Source organism: Saimiri boliviensis, chromosome 10 (genome assembly GCF_048565385.1).
Source record: "Saimiri boliviensis isolate mSaiBol1 chromosome 10, mSaiBol1.pri, whole genome shotgun sequence".
NCBI lineage: Eukaryota > Metazoa > Chordata > Mammalia > Primates > Cebidae > Saimiri > Saimiri boliviensis.
Window position 1 is genome coordinate 72,346,319 of NC_133458.1, and position 15,874 is coordinate 72,362,192.

General features: G+C 36.6%; 1 non-coding gene across 1 annotated transcript in view; it reads right to left on the bottom strand.

The window, feature by feature from the left end:
• The window catches only part of LOC101052283 (SEM1 26S proteasome subunit), a 258,040-nt gene that overhangs the window by 188,848 nt on the left and 53,318 nt on the right, over positions 1-15,874 (bottom strand). Inside the window, exon 4 of the transcript XR_012512125.1 lies at positions 3,278-3,335. This is a non-coding gene — a transcript (SEM1 26S proteasome subunit). The remainder of the gene's footprint in view (positions 1-3,277; positions 3,336-15,874) is intronic.

The window sequence follows — 15,874 nt, forward strand, 5'->3', positions numbered from 1 at the left end:
CCTCTCCCCAGTGTGCAGAAAAGCTCTCTGCACCATGCTACTGCTGCTGCAGAATGAGGGAGGGGTGATGTCAGTGATTCAAGACTGTTTTACCTACCTCTTCAGTGACTCTTTCAGTGATATAAAGTTAAAGCCAGGTACTATGAGTGCTCACCTAATTTTTTATTCTTAGAAAGGTGCTTTTTTAAATGCAGATAGTTGTTAGATTAGTGTCTTTGCAGGGGGTGAGAGACAATCAGTGGAGCCTTCTATTCTGCCATCTTGCTCTGCCCATTACCAATTCAGCACCCAGAATTTTTAAAAGTGCCCTGATACTTCTAATTGTCCCCTAATTTCTAAGCAAAGTTTGACAGTAACTGGTGTAGAGTTTTTTTTTATTTTCTTGAATTACTGGAGGGCCAAACACAAAATGCTTTGTTCAACACCAAGTAACTCTACTGGCTGAATGTTAGAATTTTCTGAAGAGCTTTTAAATAATAAAATTGCCTGGGATCCACTCCTGGTAGTTCAGATTTAATTAGTTTAGGGAAGGGCCCAAACACTGGAATATTTCAAACCCCAGCTGATTCTCATATGCATCCAGGTTAGGACTCACTATTTAAGATACTGCAAGAAGGAATTTAAAAACACCTTTAATTGTCATAGGAAAAATAGACAGAGCTTACAGAGAGAAAATATGATGGTTCTAAACACATATATATAGGGTAGCAATTGCTTGCTTTAGTATTTTGTAATAACAAATCTAACTTTTTGGTAGATGATGGCGGGGACTGAAGTAGCATTAAGCATGTGGCTGGATTACCACATCCATATTTAAACCTCCTTTTAATCTAAGTATTTGCAGAGTTAAAAAATAGCACAGTGTTTTGTACATAGTGGATAGTCAATATTTAATGTCCTGTCAGATAAAAGCAATATTATAACATTTCAACCAATAATTGCACTACAAAAAAAAATACTTCAATTTGCTAAAATCAGTTCTAATCAGCAGGGAGAATGATCATTTTATAAATTACCTTGGTATAATTTATAATTTATTGGAAAAAAGTAAATGATTAAAATTTTAGAAAAAATGGAAGTAATACTTCAAAAATATAACAAGTCTGCCTCTAACTGGTAGTATAATGGGTGTTTTCCATTTGTAGTTATACATTTTTCTAAATTTTCCATAATATACTCTTCTTTAATTAAAATAATTGATGTCTTTTTTAAAGAAAACCCAACAATTTTAGCAAGCCTCTAGGCTCAAAACCAAATTAAATCAATTCAATACAACAGACTATTGCCATTGCATCAGGTTCTACCATCTAGAAAGGTGTGAAATATAAGAATGTCAAGGAGGATGTATAACACAAGGTAAAGTGAGGTGAGTGTTCCAATCAGAGCACAAAGCACCTATGAGAAGTCAAAAGAAGGGCTTATAACTCCTGGTTCCTAGTCGGAGCTTCAGAGTAAAACTCTGAAAATAAAAGAACTTGACAAAGGGAAAGTCATGGTGACTGGGTCATGATGAGCAACATTACTAGAGTGGTAAGGCAGAATCTGTACCTCATTAAGTCACTCTGTGGGAGTAATCCACAGGACATGATGAGCAACCCACATTTACCACCAAGAGCTCTTCGGTGAAGTAAGAAATGGAGAAAAATCTAAGAGACTCCCCTTCCTTTTCCCTCAGGAATGCCGACTCATCAATTAAATAAAGAATAGCTAAGTAACATGTCTAACCAGGATCTCAAAAGTGTGTGTGTATTCATGTATATGTCTCCATCAACACAGGAAATTATAATAAGCTGTTCACAGCCCTGTATTCTTGCTGGGTCTTATGTCCAGTGCTCAAGTAGCTTGTCTGAGTCCAATTAGGGAAGGGTTATTTCTGATTAAGTTTAAAGAAATGTGGTTGGTGAAATAAGCCACAAAATGAAGACTTCAGAACTGGGATTGGGTGGAGACACCACTCCTCTCTGTTTTACATGGTGCCTGTTATTGCTGTGGGTTTTGGAGATTCACTGGATCAGTCTATTACTCGTGGTAAAGTCCACTGATACAGCATGTTGCAAACATGAGAAGGATCTGAATTTCTGCATCTGACTCAGTGGAAGATGGAGGTACCTCCTTAAAATTGAGGGAGTATTCTCCGAGTGGAAGGAGGAATAAAAGGAAAAAGAAAGTATGATACAAAATTCTACTTGTGTCTGAGTCAGAAACGAGTTTAAGGCTATTGTTAGCCACTGTCCCTGGTTCCCCACATTGTCCTTATGCTAGTGGTGCAGAGGAAGTGATGTGTTGTGGAGAGGGCATGTATGACTGTGTTGCTTCTATCAGGAAGCTATGAAGTCGCCAGGGTATACTTAGACCCAGAAAAAGATTTTTAAATGTCTCTTCTGGCTGTCTCAGTGCATTCTTCACCCTTACACAGAGACTGACATGTTTCCCATATCCCTGGTCAAAAATAGAATGCATTTCTAATTTCAGCTCTGAAGCACTCAAATGGTGTGTACCAAGCTTTTGAAGTCTTCAATTCATAACCCAAAGCCAATACAAGCAAGGTGTCTGAGTGCTTTTAACATGTGTATGTACTTAACAACTTTCATTACATAAATTGTTTTCCCCTGAGATGCTTCTCATTGCTAGAAAGTCCTATTTTTCTCCTTATATTTCTTTATAAACTTTATTTTTAAGCCAATAGATGATGTGCTTGATTCTATTTTCCATTTAATGTCAGGATATTGGGCTCTTGGCAAAGCATAATGAGGGGCCCAGTTCACTCTCAGTTTAAATGCTAAGATAATGTGCTTTTGCATAAGATGAAAGAGATACCTCTCTGATGGCTGTCCTTTATTCTGGCTGTTCTGCTTCCTGTAAATCAGTTGGGTAATCAACTGGGTATGGACAGATGGCCTCTGTTTGAACCAAGCACTCCCCTTCTCTAGCTATCATCTTCTTCCCTCTTATCACTCTAGCTAATTGTTATTCTGATTCCTGATATGCACCTTGGGCTGCCTCTGCTTTTTGGACTTATTCAGACTTTCTTCACTGACTCAACAGTCCTCCTCTTCTCTACCCACCCTCACCTTCCCCGAACTTCCAAGGAGAAGGCAAACTCATTTGTATACTTCTAGAGCAACCGGGTCACAGAGCTAATGGCTATGAATGAACAACAAATTAGCAGATGCTGCCTGCACTTGATGTCTGTATTTGGCCAAGCCATTGTTTGCTAATTTTCAATAATCTTACATGGTATTGTTTTTATATTCAGTTATTAATGAGTCCTTCTTACCTGGTTCCTCCAGTCTACCAGTTTCAAGATGATCTGTGATGAAGACTTTTCTCAGCACCTGTTGGAGAAGACCAAAGTCAAGAATTCATACTTAATTAGTACTCGCCTTCATAGCTTCCACACCCTCTTTGCACTGTCCTTTTCATATAGTGCCACAAATTCCCTCCCCACTTCTAGGGCACAGAAGAACCTCTTATTGTTGGAGAAACTCAAAGAATACTCTATGAATGTCTACTTGGGATTTCTAATTCTTACTTTACATTTGATCTACCATATTTTTCTCTTTATTTTGGCAATCTTTGCTCTTTAACCATATATATTTTTAAAATTACAAAATAAATTCCTTTGCGATAAACTCAGAAAATGCACAAAAGGCCCAGCAAAGGGACACAAAATAACTTATAATCTCCTTATTTACTATTCAATTTAATCTATATCTTTCTAATATATTTTCTATACAGTAACCTAATTACAATCATATTTTATACACTGTATCTCTTTTTCACTCAATAATCAATTATTAATATTTCCCCATAGTAATAAATATTCTTTATAATATTAAGAATAACATAACCTTTTCTCCTAGTGTAAGCACTTTCTTCTTAAGTCAGGAGTGGATTCTGAATGTTAGTACATATCTTTTTTAATACTATTGAGATATGTGCTCTTGTTTCTTCCAGTAATCTACTGGCATAAAAAGCAATATCACTAGTAATAAGTAAGAGTGTCACTCCATAGCCAGACTTCCTGGATATAGGGCCTGCCTCTGCCCTTACCAATGTGTTACTTAAAATAACTTACTTAATCTTTCAACACTTTCTCATCTGTAAAAGAGGCACAGTAATGGGACCAACCTAATTTATTCTTGTGAGAATTGAATGAATATATGAGCAGATCTTAGGATACTGCCTGACACAAAACCAAAACAACATGTTTGCTTCTCAATCTTGAAAGTAACTTCACTTTGTAATGTACTCTGAATATACTGCTGAGTTTTCTCATCTTTATGTAGAACTGGGAGTATCTCCAGTTTTTTTCATTATTCAACTTTGTTCACATTTGGCATCAAAATATATGGTCTTTCAAAAATGAAGTTAATTTTCATTTTATTCCCTGTGCTTTGAAACAATTAAAAAGAACTACAGAACAAATCAGAGGACAGACACTAGCCAGCTTCAAGACTTCCTATAAAGATACAGTAATCAAGACAATGTGGTATTGGCAAAATAATAGAAAAAGAGATCAGTGAAACAGAATAGATTGCCCAGAAATAGACCCGCATAAGTATAGTCACCTGATACTTGACAAAGGAGGAAAGGCAATACAGTGGAGAAAAGATAATATTTTCAACACATGATACTGAAACAACAGGACATCCAAATGCAGTGAACCTAGGCACAAACCTTACACCCTTCACAGAACTTGACTTAAATGGATCACAGACCTAAACATAAAATGTAAAAGTATAAGTCTCCTAGAAATAACGTAGGAGAAACTTTAGATGACTTTGGGTTTGGTGATTAATTTTTAGATACAGCACCAAAGGCATGATCCCTCAAAGAAATAATTGATAAGCTGGACTTCATCAAAATTAAAAAAAAAAATTCTGCTCTGCAAAACACTGTCAAGGGAATGAAAAAGCAAGCCACAGACTGGTAAAAAGTATTTGCAAAAGACATATTTGATAAAGGACTGTTATACTATAAAGCACTTATTCAACAATAAGAAAATAAACAACCTGATTTGAAAATGGGCCAAAGACCTTAACAGACATCTCACCAAAGAAGATACACAGTGGGAAATAAGCATATGAAAAGATGTTCCACATCATATGTCATCAAATAAATGCAAATTAAATCAATAAGATACTGATACACACCTATTAGAATGGCCAAAATCTAGAACTCTGACAATCCTAAATGCTGATGAGGATGTGGAGCAACAGGAATTATTCACTGCTGTAATGAATACAAATGCAAAACGGAATAGCCCCTTTGGAAGACAGTTTGTTGGATTCTTACAAAACTAAACATACTCTCACCATGGGATTCAGAAATTATACTCCTTGGTATTTACTCAAAGGAACTGAAAACTTATGTCCACACAAAAACCTGCACACACATGTTTATTACAGGCTTATTCATAATTTTGCAAATATTTAAAAACAGCTAAGGCATCCTTCAGTAGATGAATGAAAAATAAACTGTGGTACATCCAGACAATGGACTATTATTCAGTGCTAAAAGGAAATGAGTTATCAAGCCATGAGAAGACATGGAAGAAACTTAGGTGCATATTACCAAGTGAAGGAAGCCAATCTAAAAAGGCCGCATACTGTATGATTCCAACTATATGACATTCTGGAAAAGTCAAAGCCATGGAGACAGTGAAAACATTAGTCATTGGCAGGGGGTAGGGGGAGGGAGAAATGAATAGGTGGAGAACACAGGATTTTTAGGGCAGTGAAAATACTCTGTAAGATACTATAATGGTGGACACATGTCATTATACATCTATCCAAACTCATGGAATGTAGGGCACCAAGAGTAAACCCTAATGGAAACTATGAGTTTGGTGTGATGATGTGTTACTGGAGGTTCATCAGGTGTAACAAATGTACTACTCTCTTGGGGATGCTATAAATGAGAGAGGCTATGCATGTGTTGGGCGACAAGGAGGAGAAAACCCTATCATGGGTTTCTCTGTGCCTTCCTTTCAATTTTGCTGCTAACCTAAAACCACTCTAAATTTTTTTTTTTCTTAAACATAGAGCAATCTCACACTTGAAGGTTTAGAAAACTCACTCAGAATTTCTAAGAACAGCATTCTTAGCAGTAAACTTTTTTAAAATATTATTTTTTCTGTAGTTATCAAGTTTTCTACTTCTTAAGAAGTTATGTTTGGTAACATACTTTTTAAACAATTTTTAAATTTTTTCAAGACTTCTATGTAGTATTTTTTTCTTAAAAATAAATCCACTTTATATCAAACACTATATTTCCTTTCTCATTCATAGTTATAGCTGTATTTATTCTCTTCTGAGTAGACTAGCTAGAGATTTATTAATTTTATTCTTCAAACAATTTTCAGACTTATTTTAATCCTACCATTATTCTATTTTTTGATATAATTATTTTTGCTTTAACATTTGTGTAGAGTGCAGAGAATAGTCATGTATAGTTTCTTTCATACATTATAATGTTTCACTGATTCATGTAACTAGAAATAGAGTCTTAGCAGTAGCTCTTGCCAGTGCAGGATGTGTTGGTTCAGGAGGCGTCAGAAAGAGATCAGAGGTCCCCTTGGAATCCCACTTCTAACACCAATGGTGTCCACTAAAAATCATGGGGTCTATAGATTTAGAAAAAGGGAGTATAACGTCTAAAAAAAAAATTCATCATGTCTTGCCCATTTGCCACTGTCCCAGAAATATATCCCTCCTTATTCCTTTGAGAGTACCTCTTGCCTTCTCCATGGTCTATACCAGGGGCCAGCAAACTACAGCCTGCATGACAAATCCAGCCTGCAGCCTTTTTTTAAATTTATTTTATTTTATTTTATTTTATTTTATTTTTGGTAAATAAGATTTTATTAAAACACAGCCCAGTCCATTCACTTACCAAATATGTCTATGGCTGCTTTTTATTACAATCACAGAGTTGAGTAGTTTCAAAAGAGATTATATGCGGCCCACAAAGCCTGAAATATTTACTATCTTATCATTCACAGAACAACTTTGCTGACCTCTTATCTACTCTAGTTTATCCAAATCCTGCTTATTCCCAAAAGTCCAGCTCAAAGATTCTCTTATGTTCTGGGACCACAATAACCTTTCTCTTTCCTCTGAATTGGTAGTTGTTACTGTTTGGGTCACATATTATTTTAATTATCCTATATATTGTCTTGAGTTTCTTCTCTTCCAAAAGCTTAGATTTTTAAATATGCAAATTATACATGTAATAGTTTTAGAAACAGGGACCAGATATGCTGGCTGTCTATAATATGCAAGGCATAGTTCTCTGGATTCCTCAGTGAAATCGTCTGCCCTCTCCCACCCTCATCCCCCTCCACTGCCATCCTCTTCCCAGGTGATATGTGCAACACAACTTTAAGATACTTGCCCACGATGGTGGTATATACTTGAGAGATAGTTATGTGAAATTAAGGATACAACTGGAGCCCCATGTAAGAGTGACAGGGTTTATTTCTCTCTTTGTTAACAGTTTCTGAGAGGATGAATTAGCGGATATCTATAAAGGGCTGATGCTCACTAGTATAATTACTCTTCAAAAATTAGTTGTCTAGATCAATCCTCCGGCCTTCATTGGCTTTGAAGGAATGTTTGCTCCTTTCAAACTACAGCTGGATATTAAAGATATACACATATTAAGCATTGGGAAAAGCTGAAAAAGTATGTAAATACTCTAAGCATATGTGTTTTAAGGTGCAAATATTGAGTTTACAAAACACTAACAAGTTTCAGTCTCTGGTGAGCTCTCCAGCTTCCTCCCTAACTCTGTTTCCATGCTCTCTCAGTCAAGTTTACCTATGGACTAAATGGTTTTCTACTAGGGAGGTATGCCACACTGCTTGCTCTCTTTACTTGAGAGATGGTATTGCAAGTGGTGAAGGACTCAGGGTCTGGAGTCAAATCAAATAGGTGCTATCTCTCAGGGTAGTTGTGAGAATTCCATGAAATCATACATGTCATATAGTGCCTGGAACATATAAGCAATTAACAAATCTTAGCTATAGTTATTGTTATAATATTATGAAATAAGTACTTTTCTGTTAGAAAATATGTCCAGCAAATAGTTATGTATGGTTTATTTGAGATATGGATTTAATGGACTACTTGAAATGAAGCTAGTGATCCGGTATCCTAAATTTCTCATCAGTGAGAACATGACCATTTTCTTTTGAATGGTGCCCTAGAAGATAGCAAATAAGAGCTCTTACTCTGAAATCAGTTGAATACAAAAGCCTCTTGCAGGGACCTAATCACTATTTTATCTTAAATAATAAAAACATTAAAGACAAGGAAAAATAACCTTCCAGTACTGATATCACATCCCATGAACACATTGTAATTGTATTTCTTTTCTTTGCTTAAAATAACAAGTCTTATGTTAATATAGCCAAAGACAACCTGAAATGTGCAATCTGTGCAGGAACAGAATTGAGAAAATGTTTGATCAGGAGAGCAGGAAGCACACGCTCTGCTACTCCACTCCCAAAATAGAAAACCTATTTAGCACTTTGTAAAACACGCTAAATGAAGTTTGCTCTCTCCTGCAGATAGAGATTTTACTGCATTTTGTGCCAGTGAAATTTTTGAAAATTGCATGAGGAGAGAGCAATTTTTGGCACTTTGGCTAGGAGTACAAAATGTTAGCAAATGGTGCTGAAAGGATCTTAAGTGTAATGTTGGAATAATATTCACACAACACTGGCTGCATCTTCGTTTTTAACCTATTTACATATTCACAGAAAAAAATGCTTAGCAGTTATTTGTCTAAAGGGGCCTATTTAAGGGGAAAATGGTATTCACAATTTTTGAATACATTAGTCAACAAGGTTGCTGTGAATAACAATTCATAAAGAAAAATATAATTTCAACTATCATAGAAGGAGTAGCAGGATATAGGTGGAGAAATTTTGGACATCAATGTTAGTTCTGGACACAGAAAGAAAAGGAAGAAAAGAAGGGAGTGAAAACAGTAATACATACCAGAAATTTCCACAGTATAAGTGGACACAGAGCCACTAAACATAGCTGACCAAAACTGACAGAATTTCCAGAGTTCTAACATGGCTCTTTTAATTTCTGACCACTTGATATGTATAGAAATGGATGTATCCATCTTACAAAAGGAATATCCTTTCATTCAAAATGTATTTAACAACTATCTTCTGTATCTGTGGCACAGCTATAAAAACTGTGGTATATAGAAATCACTATATATTTTTTTGCCCACAAGGAACTTGCAGTCAAGTTAGAGAGAGAATACTGTAGTCAAGAGACACTGAATAGATATTTAGGAGGTATAGAGTGGAAGCACCAACCTCTGGGTATAGGTTGGCTTCTACAGAAGGAATTTGGGATAGATACTTGTGAAAATAAGTAAAAAAAGAAGGACTGAGCAGAAGGCACACTGCAATTTTTTGCAGACCATTGTATGTCAAACTGCAGTGCAGACCTGACAAAGTCTTGGTCACCCTTCTGTGGGTCAGGGGCACAGCGCTGAAGCATATACTGGCTGTCTGAGCTTTCTCACATTGGGCCAAAATGGCTGAGTCTTTTTTCCCCTATCTGGATCAGTCATTGGATGTGAACCACCCTGGGAAGTAGTGACCTCCAGCAAGGTGACTTTCTGCAAAAGAGGTGGAGCCTCCTGAGCTGAAGACTGGGGGCCCTGTTGAAGGCCCCCCTCAGCCCCTGATGTTGGGTGCAGCACATCACTGAAGATGCTCTGGGTGGCTCAGCTCTATGTCTATCCTAATTCATGTGTAAAGCCTTTTGAGAACGGCAAATTAAAGCATCCATTAATGAACGTGAATGGAAATTCAGCAGATAGATCTAGCAATGAACTTTTGAAGAGTTAACAATGTGCAATTACGTGTGTACAGATGGTTTAATGCAGAGATCATTCATAAACCAATGTGTTTTACTACTCTGTTTTATCAGGACATCCTGTGTGTTTTCTGTAGCCTGCTAGTTCCATAAAATATTGATAATTTTTCTCCAAAAAAATTGGGGAGGGTAGAAAATTAAAAGAATTTTTCTGAGGTACAACAAAATATCTAGCTGGTCCCATCCTTTGGACTTTTAGACAGCCAATCTTGACCAACACTGAAGATAGCCAACATGGTGGTATAGAAGTGCCCATATCCTTTTCAACTGCACCCCACGCCATCAATAAGCTGCTACTTCCAACAATGTATGAAGCCATGTAGCACATCTGTGCCTGTAGACAGCAACAAGACTTCTGCAGATCACTTCTATGCCAGTATCCCATTGCCATCCGCCCCAGTGTTCATTTGTAAGAAGAGTCTGATTTAACCAAAGTTGAACCAAGCACTGGTTCCATGTTCTGCCACATATTGTGTCTTTTCATTCCCACAAACACCCTATGTAATAAATATTATTATTTCCCATTGTTAGATGAGGAAATCAAGAGTAAGAGAGGTTTGGAGATCTCTATAAAAAATTGTTGCATTTTTGGTTAACAGCTAATTAGACTTGAACATGGGTCTGTGACTCTAAATCCATTGTTCTTCCCACTCTTCATCTGATCCATCATCCTATCACTGACCATCAGTACATCCCATATGTTTTCTGTAACCCAGTAGTTCCATGAAATATTAGTAATGTTTCCCAAAAAAGGGTTTTGTGGTCAAACAAATTTGGAAATCACTAAGCTAAACAAAGTTAAACAGAGTTTTCTTTAAACACAGGAAGTCTCAGAACATGTTCATGCTAATATGCCTTAAGAACCTATAAATAGCTCAAAGGCAGAGGTTTCCATAACTGACTTGGCCACAAAAATATTTTTCCTATGGGCATCTTGAAAAACTAAGGATCAACAGAACAAACTGTGGGAAATTCTGCTGCACAAGACTTGAAACAATCCTCCTCCTTCAGCTAGATATCATAAAAGTCCTCTTTGTCTTGTGAGTTGATAAGAAGACAGGTTTTCATCTCTGAAAGGGAACAGGTTCCAGCCTCTTGGGCATATTCTCCAGGCAGTAGATAGGTACCTTGCCCAATGGGTCCTTCATCTGACTTCATGGTACCAAGCCACTGCAGGAGACACACCCATTTAGGGAGACAGCTCAGGGCTCTTTCTCACAGCTTTAGCATGAAAGGAGAGAAAGTTAGGAAATTCTGAAGAAACACAGATTTGTAAATAACAATAACAACACCGTAGGTCCCTAAAGCATTATTTAGAATTTAAATGAGAACCCCTAAACTCTAAATTTAAATACACACATTCAGAGTGGCCTGATAGCAACAATCTTTTACAAAGTATATACATTTTTCTCTCTTTTTTTTTCTGTCTTTAGATAATGACCTTTTCATGTCTATCAGGTTAATTTCATCTGTGCAATTTGATAGCAATTGCTTCCCAGAGCTAGTCCGGTTTTCAGTTTGCCAATGGTGTTTTCAGGTGTGGAGATACATGATTTACATTTCCATCTGACTGTTGTCTTTGAACATCTGTGCCTCTGGGTTACTAGGACTAAAAGGAAAGCAGTTACTCATGGAGAAAAATGAAGGGTAGGTAGGATGAATAACAGCAAAGTCAGTAGTCTAAGACACCACAGACTCCATGTTCTCCAGAAGAACATCTTTGAACTGCACATGGGAGGCAAGTCAAGGATTGGTTCTTATTAGTATTGCCATAAATTCCCTAAACCTTGTAGGAAGTATCACCTCTTGTGGCCAGTGGTAATAAATTAGGGATCAAGAGGCTTAAAATTCCATGCTGGAAAAGGTGTTATGCTCTTCCTTCAAGATTCCAATTAAAAACACACTTTCTAATCATAATTTCCCTTATCTTATTAAAATTATAGAATATATTTTCAAAGATAAACTATTAATACTTAAAATAAATGAAGAGACAATACATGTCAAAGTTTTTCTAGAATATCCAAACAATCAAATACAATTCACGTTAGGGTAGATTTGAGAAAAAAAAAAAAATCCAAAAACAGAGTCAAGAACAGGTCAGAGGCAAGGGCAGCATCTCTGTTCATGGGTAAATGGGATGTGTGAACATCAGGAGTGAAGGAGAAGCTTCAACCTATAGGGCTGATAAAGAGCAAGATGGCAAAAGGATTTTGTTTGTTTGTTTGTTTGTTCTGAGACAGTCTTGCTCTGTCACCCAGGCTGAAGTGCAGTGGTTTGATCTTGTTTCACTGCAACCTCCACCTCCCAAGTTCAAGCAATTCTCCTGCCTCAGCCTCCTGAGTAGCTAAGATTACAAGTATGTACTACCACATTCAGCTAATTTTTGTATTTTTTAGTAGGGATGGGGTTTCACCATGTTGGCCAGGCCATTCTTGAACTCCTGACCTCAAGTGATCTGCCCACCTTGGCCTCCCAAAGTGCTAGGATTACAGGCGTGAGCCATCAAACCCATCTGCAAAAGGGTTTTAAGATGCCAAAAGATGGGTCAAAAATTACATTAGCTTCAAGTCTGAAAATAACTTTATTCAGGGGCTTTAGAGCAGAAGATGGCCCTCAGTTTGAATATTTAACATGTTGCCACTTGTCATTTTATTTCATACCTCTTCACATCTCTCTGGACTTTTATTTCCCATTGGTAGATAGCATGTAAAATTGAGGTAATAATGTCTGAAAAGACAAAAATGTCTCTTCATCTGCAGGATTCATTTAAATGCAATTGAATCATGAAAAATTTAATAAAATTAAATGGACACTCAAGTCAAGTGAACTTTTTATATTGAAATATGTATTGCTTTATTTATGTTTACTGGCCATTTGTATTTCTTCTATTGTACCTTGCCTGTTCATGTCTGTTGCCCATTTGTTAAATGAGAGTGTGTTTTTCTCATTGATTTTTATTAGCTAATTCTACATTGAAGATACAAATTATTTGAATTCTATATATATATTGTATATATTTTGGTAAACTAGTTTGGGCATATTTAGGATATGATGAAGTATTTTCTCTGTTTTCTAAAAAATTGAGGGAAATCATAGAAAAATAATCACCAAAACAAAAAGAATAGACAAAATTAATTTAACTAGTATCAAGGTACATGCTGCATAAATTATTCAATCCATTATTTGGATTATTTTAATTTTTATGGTCACCAAATACGAATTTTAAAAACTTTGAATGCATAATAGATTTTATGAATAATAATACTTAAAACCCCAAAGAAATATAAGCTACTTTTCTTTTTCATCTTTAGTTATGTTTTCCAAAGAATAAAGTACAGTTTTCCCAATTTGTTCTCAAATTATTTGAATGTGAAATGAAAAGATAATTGTGTGAATTAAACTTAAAACACACAAACTCATACAGATAATCACTCAGGCATGCATTGAAGAGTCTGTGAATAGAATAAAAATGTTCCCCCTTTTCTTTCTGTTTCTACTCTTTCTGTAGTTTTGACAGAACTATTAGTGTTGACACACTAGCATAATCTGTTGGATTTTCTAGTAGCTATAGCACCATGGTTTTAGAGTTTCCTCAGTTAAAATAGCAATAATGATGGACATGGCTAATGCACCAGACACTGGGCTACAATGCTTTTCATGCATGACCTAATACAACAATTCTATGGTGGCAGGTACTATGCTCTCCATTTTACATACATATGAACTAAATGTAGGCACAAGAGGTTTAAATAGTCTTTTGACCAAAGTCACACAATAGTAAATGGTAGGGCCATGATTCCCTTCCAGGTCTCACTGGCTCCAGGAGCCGTGTGCGGACAACTGTGGTACACTGCCTGTCAAAACACAGAACAAAACAAAGAAAGGGAGATATCACATTCACCTTTTTTAACAATGGAGGTAGATTCAGAATAGAAAAAAAAAATGGAGGAAATCTGACTGTTTTCTAGATCTGATTTATTTAACAAGTTGCTTACCTACTTATTTGGATCTACAGAGATAATTGCCTAGCTCTTGAGTTCAGACTCTAACAGGGAAACAGACACATAAACAAATAAACATTATTTATTTTTCCAGGCAGGAGACAATTAAAGTGATTTCAGTTAAGGGTGGTAAGAGAGGTGGGACAGAAGTGATTGTTGTAGCCAGGGCCCAGCAACTGGGAACAGGAATGGCATCAGGAGGGCAGATGGACTTACTTTAGAGAAGAGTCATCATAGTTGATAAAAACCTGTACAGGTTAAGTCCAACAATGCCAAGTACTATGCTAAGCATTCACTTTCTCATTTATTCCTCCCATTAACCTGTGAAATCTATACCATTATTACCTTTGCATTACAGATGAGGAAACTGAGATGATTTACCAAATCTTCCTGAGTCAGTTTACTAGCAAGCTTTGGAACAAGACAGGAATGTCTACCATCCTGCACCTAACCATTAAACAACACAGTCCCCTCTTCTTCTTCTGAAAGAGGATAAAATGTAGTGGTAAACGATAGAGAAATGTTTGTCTGTGTGTGTATGTGGTGGGGTGGGGGGGATTATAGTTAGTAGTGCCTATTTCTTTATCCAATTAGAAGCTAGGCTATCTACCCCAAATGAGGGAATATAATTGAGGGGGAGACTTACAGAGAGTTGTAAACATTTATATCCAGCTAGGAGCTGATCAGAGAAGAGTATATTTAACATTCACAGTTATTCGATATTGTGCAAACAATGACATTTGAGCAAGAAGTACTCATACCAGAGTTCACTAGGGAAAATTCATAGAAACAGAAGACAGAGGTCTCCACCTTTCACTTAATTCTACAGCATGAGAGACCTGTTTAGTCCAAGTTTCAGATTCAAGTAGAAAGAGCTGAACTTTGGGCTGTGGAGTTGTGAAGGTAGTCCATTAGAAAGTGTCATCCCTCTCCTAGTATAATCAAGGATCAGGATACAAACATCATATACAGATGGTCTCCAAGTTATGATGGTTTGAAGTATGTGTCAGCAGCTTCTTCCCTGGTGTGATCTGGATTTGAGGTCCACACTTCACAGTTACAGGTGTAACTGTAATATCGCAAGCTCTCTGCAGCATTCACAACAGTAGTGTTCATGATTGTGAAGCACCATCCCCTCCCCTGGCAGGATAGGGAGAGGCCAAGCTCCAGGCCAGTAGTTGACCAGAAATGATTGACTGCTCTAAGCACTTAGAGTCTAATCTGTTTCCACTGAGCTTTGCAGGAAGCCAACTTCTTTTCAGGGAGGCCAACCAACAGGGAGTTAATTTTGTACAAGTTAACCTTTACCTCTTATTCAGGTTTCTGCCTCAGTAACAGCATAGGTACCAGAGATTAAGGGTACCAGAGACTAAAATTTTTAAAATGTTTCATCTCAGGGTCTGGGCCAGGTAGTGAAGGAAGCAGAAGTTAGAGGAGTCTTGACAGAGAGAATAGAAAGGCATTTAGGACCATAGACTTCCATGATCATTGTGTGGTTGTGCAAACTTTGCAGTTTATTTCCACTTACATTCATCAACTGTTAGAACCATCAGTTATTTCATTTTTTTTGAAGCGCTCTACTGAAGTATATTTGACATACAATCAATTGCAAATGCTTAAATTGTGCGATTTGAAAAGTTTTGACGTCTCCATACCTATGAATTAACACCACTATCAAGATAATGAACAAACCCATCACTCCCAAAAGTGTCCCCATGTCCCTTTCATCACTGCAGGTGTTCGGGGTCCTGACTTGATATTTCTCATCCTGTTTGTTTTATGACTAGTCGCCTGTAGCTTTGAACAAGTTACTTTTTCTTTATTTTGTCATCTCTATAATAATATAAAGCTAACCTATAAAGTAGAATATTTTTATAATTAGTGATTGTAAAACAAAGGACTAGAGATACAACTTTTATTATAACAGTGAAAGGTAAAAACTGAACTATGTAGGAAGAAGCC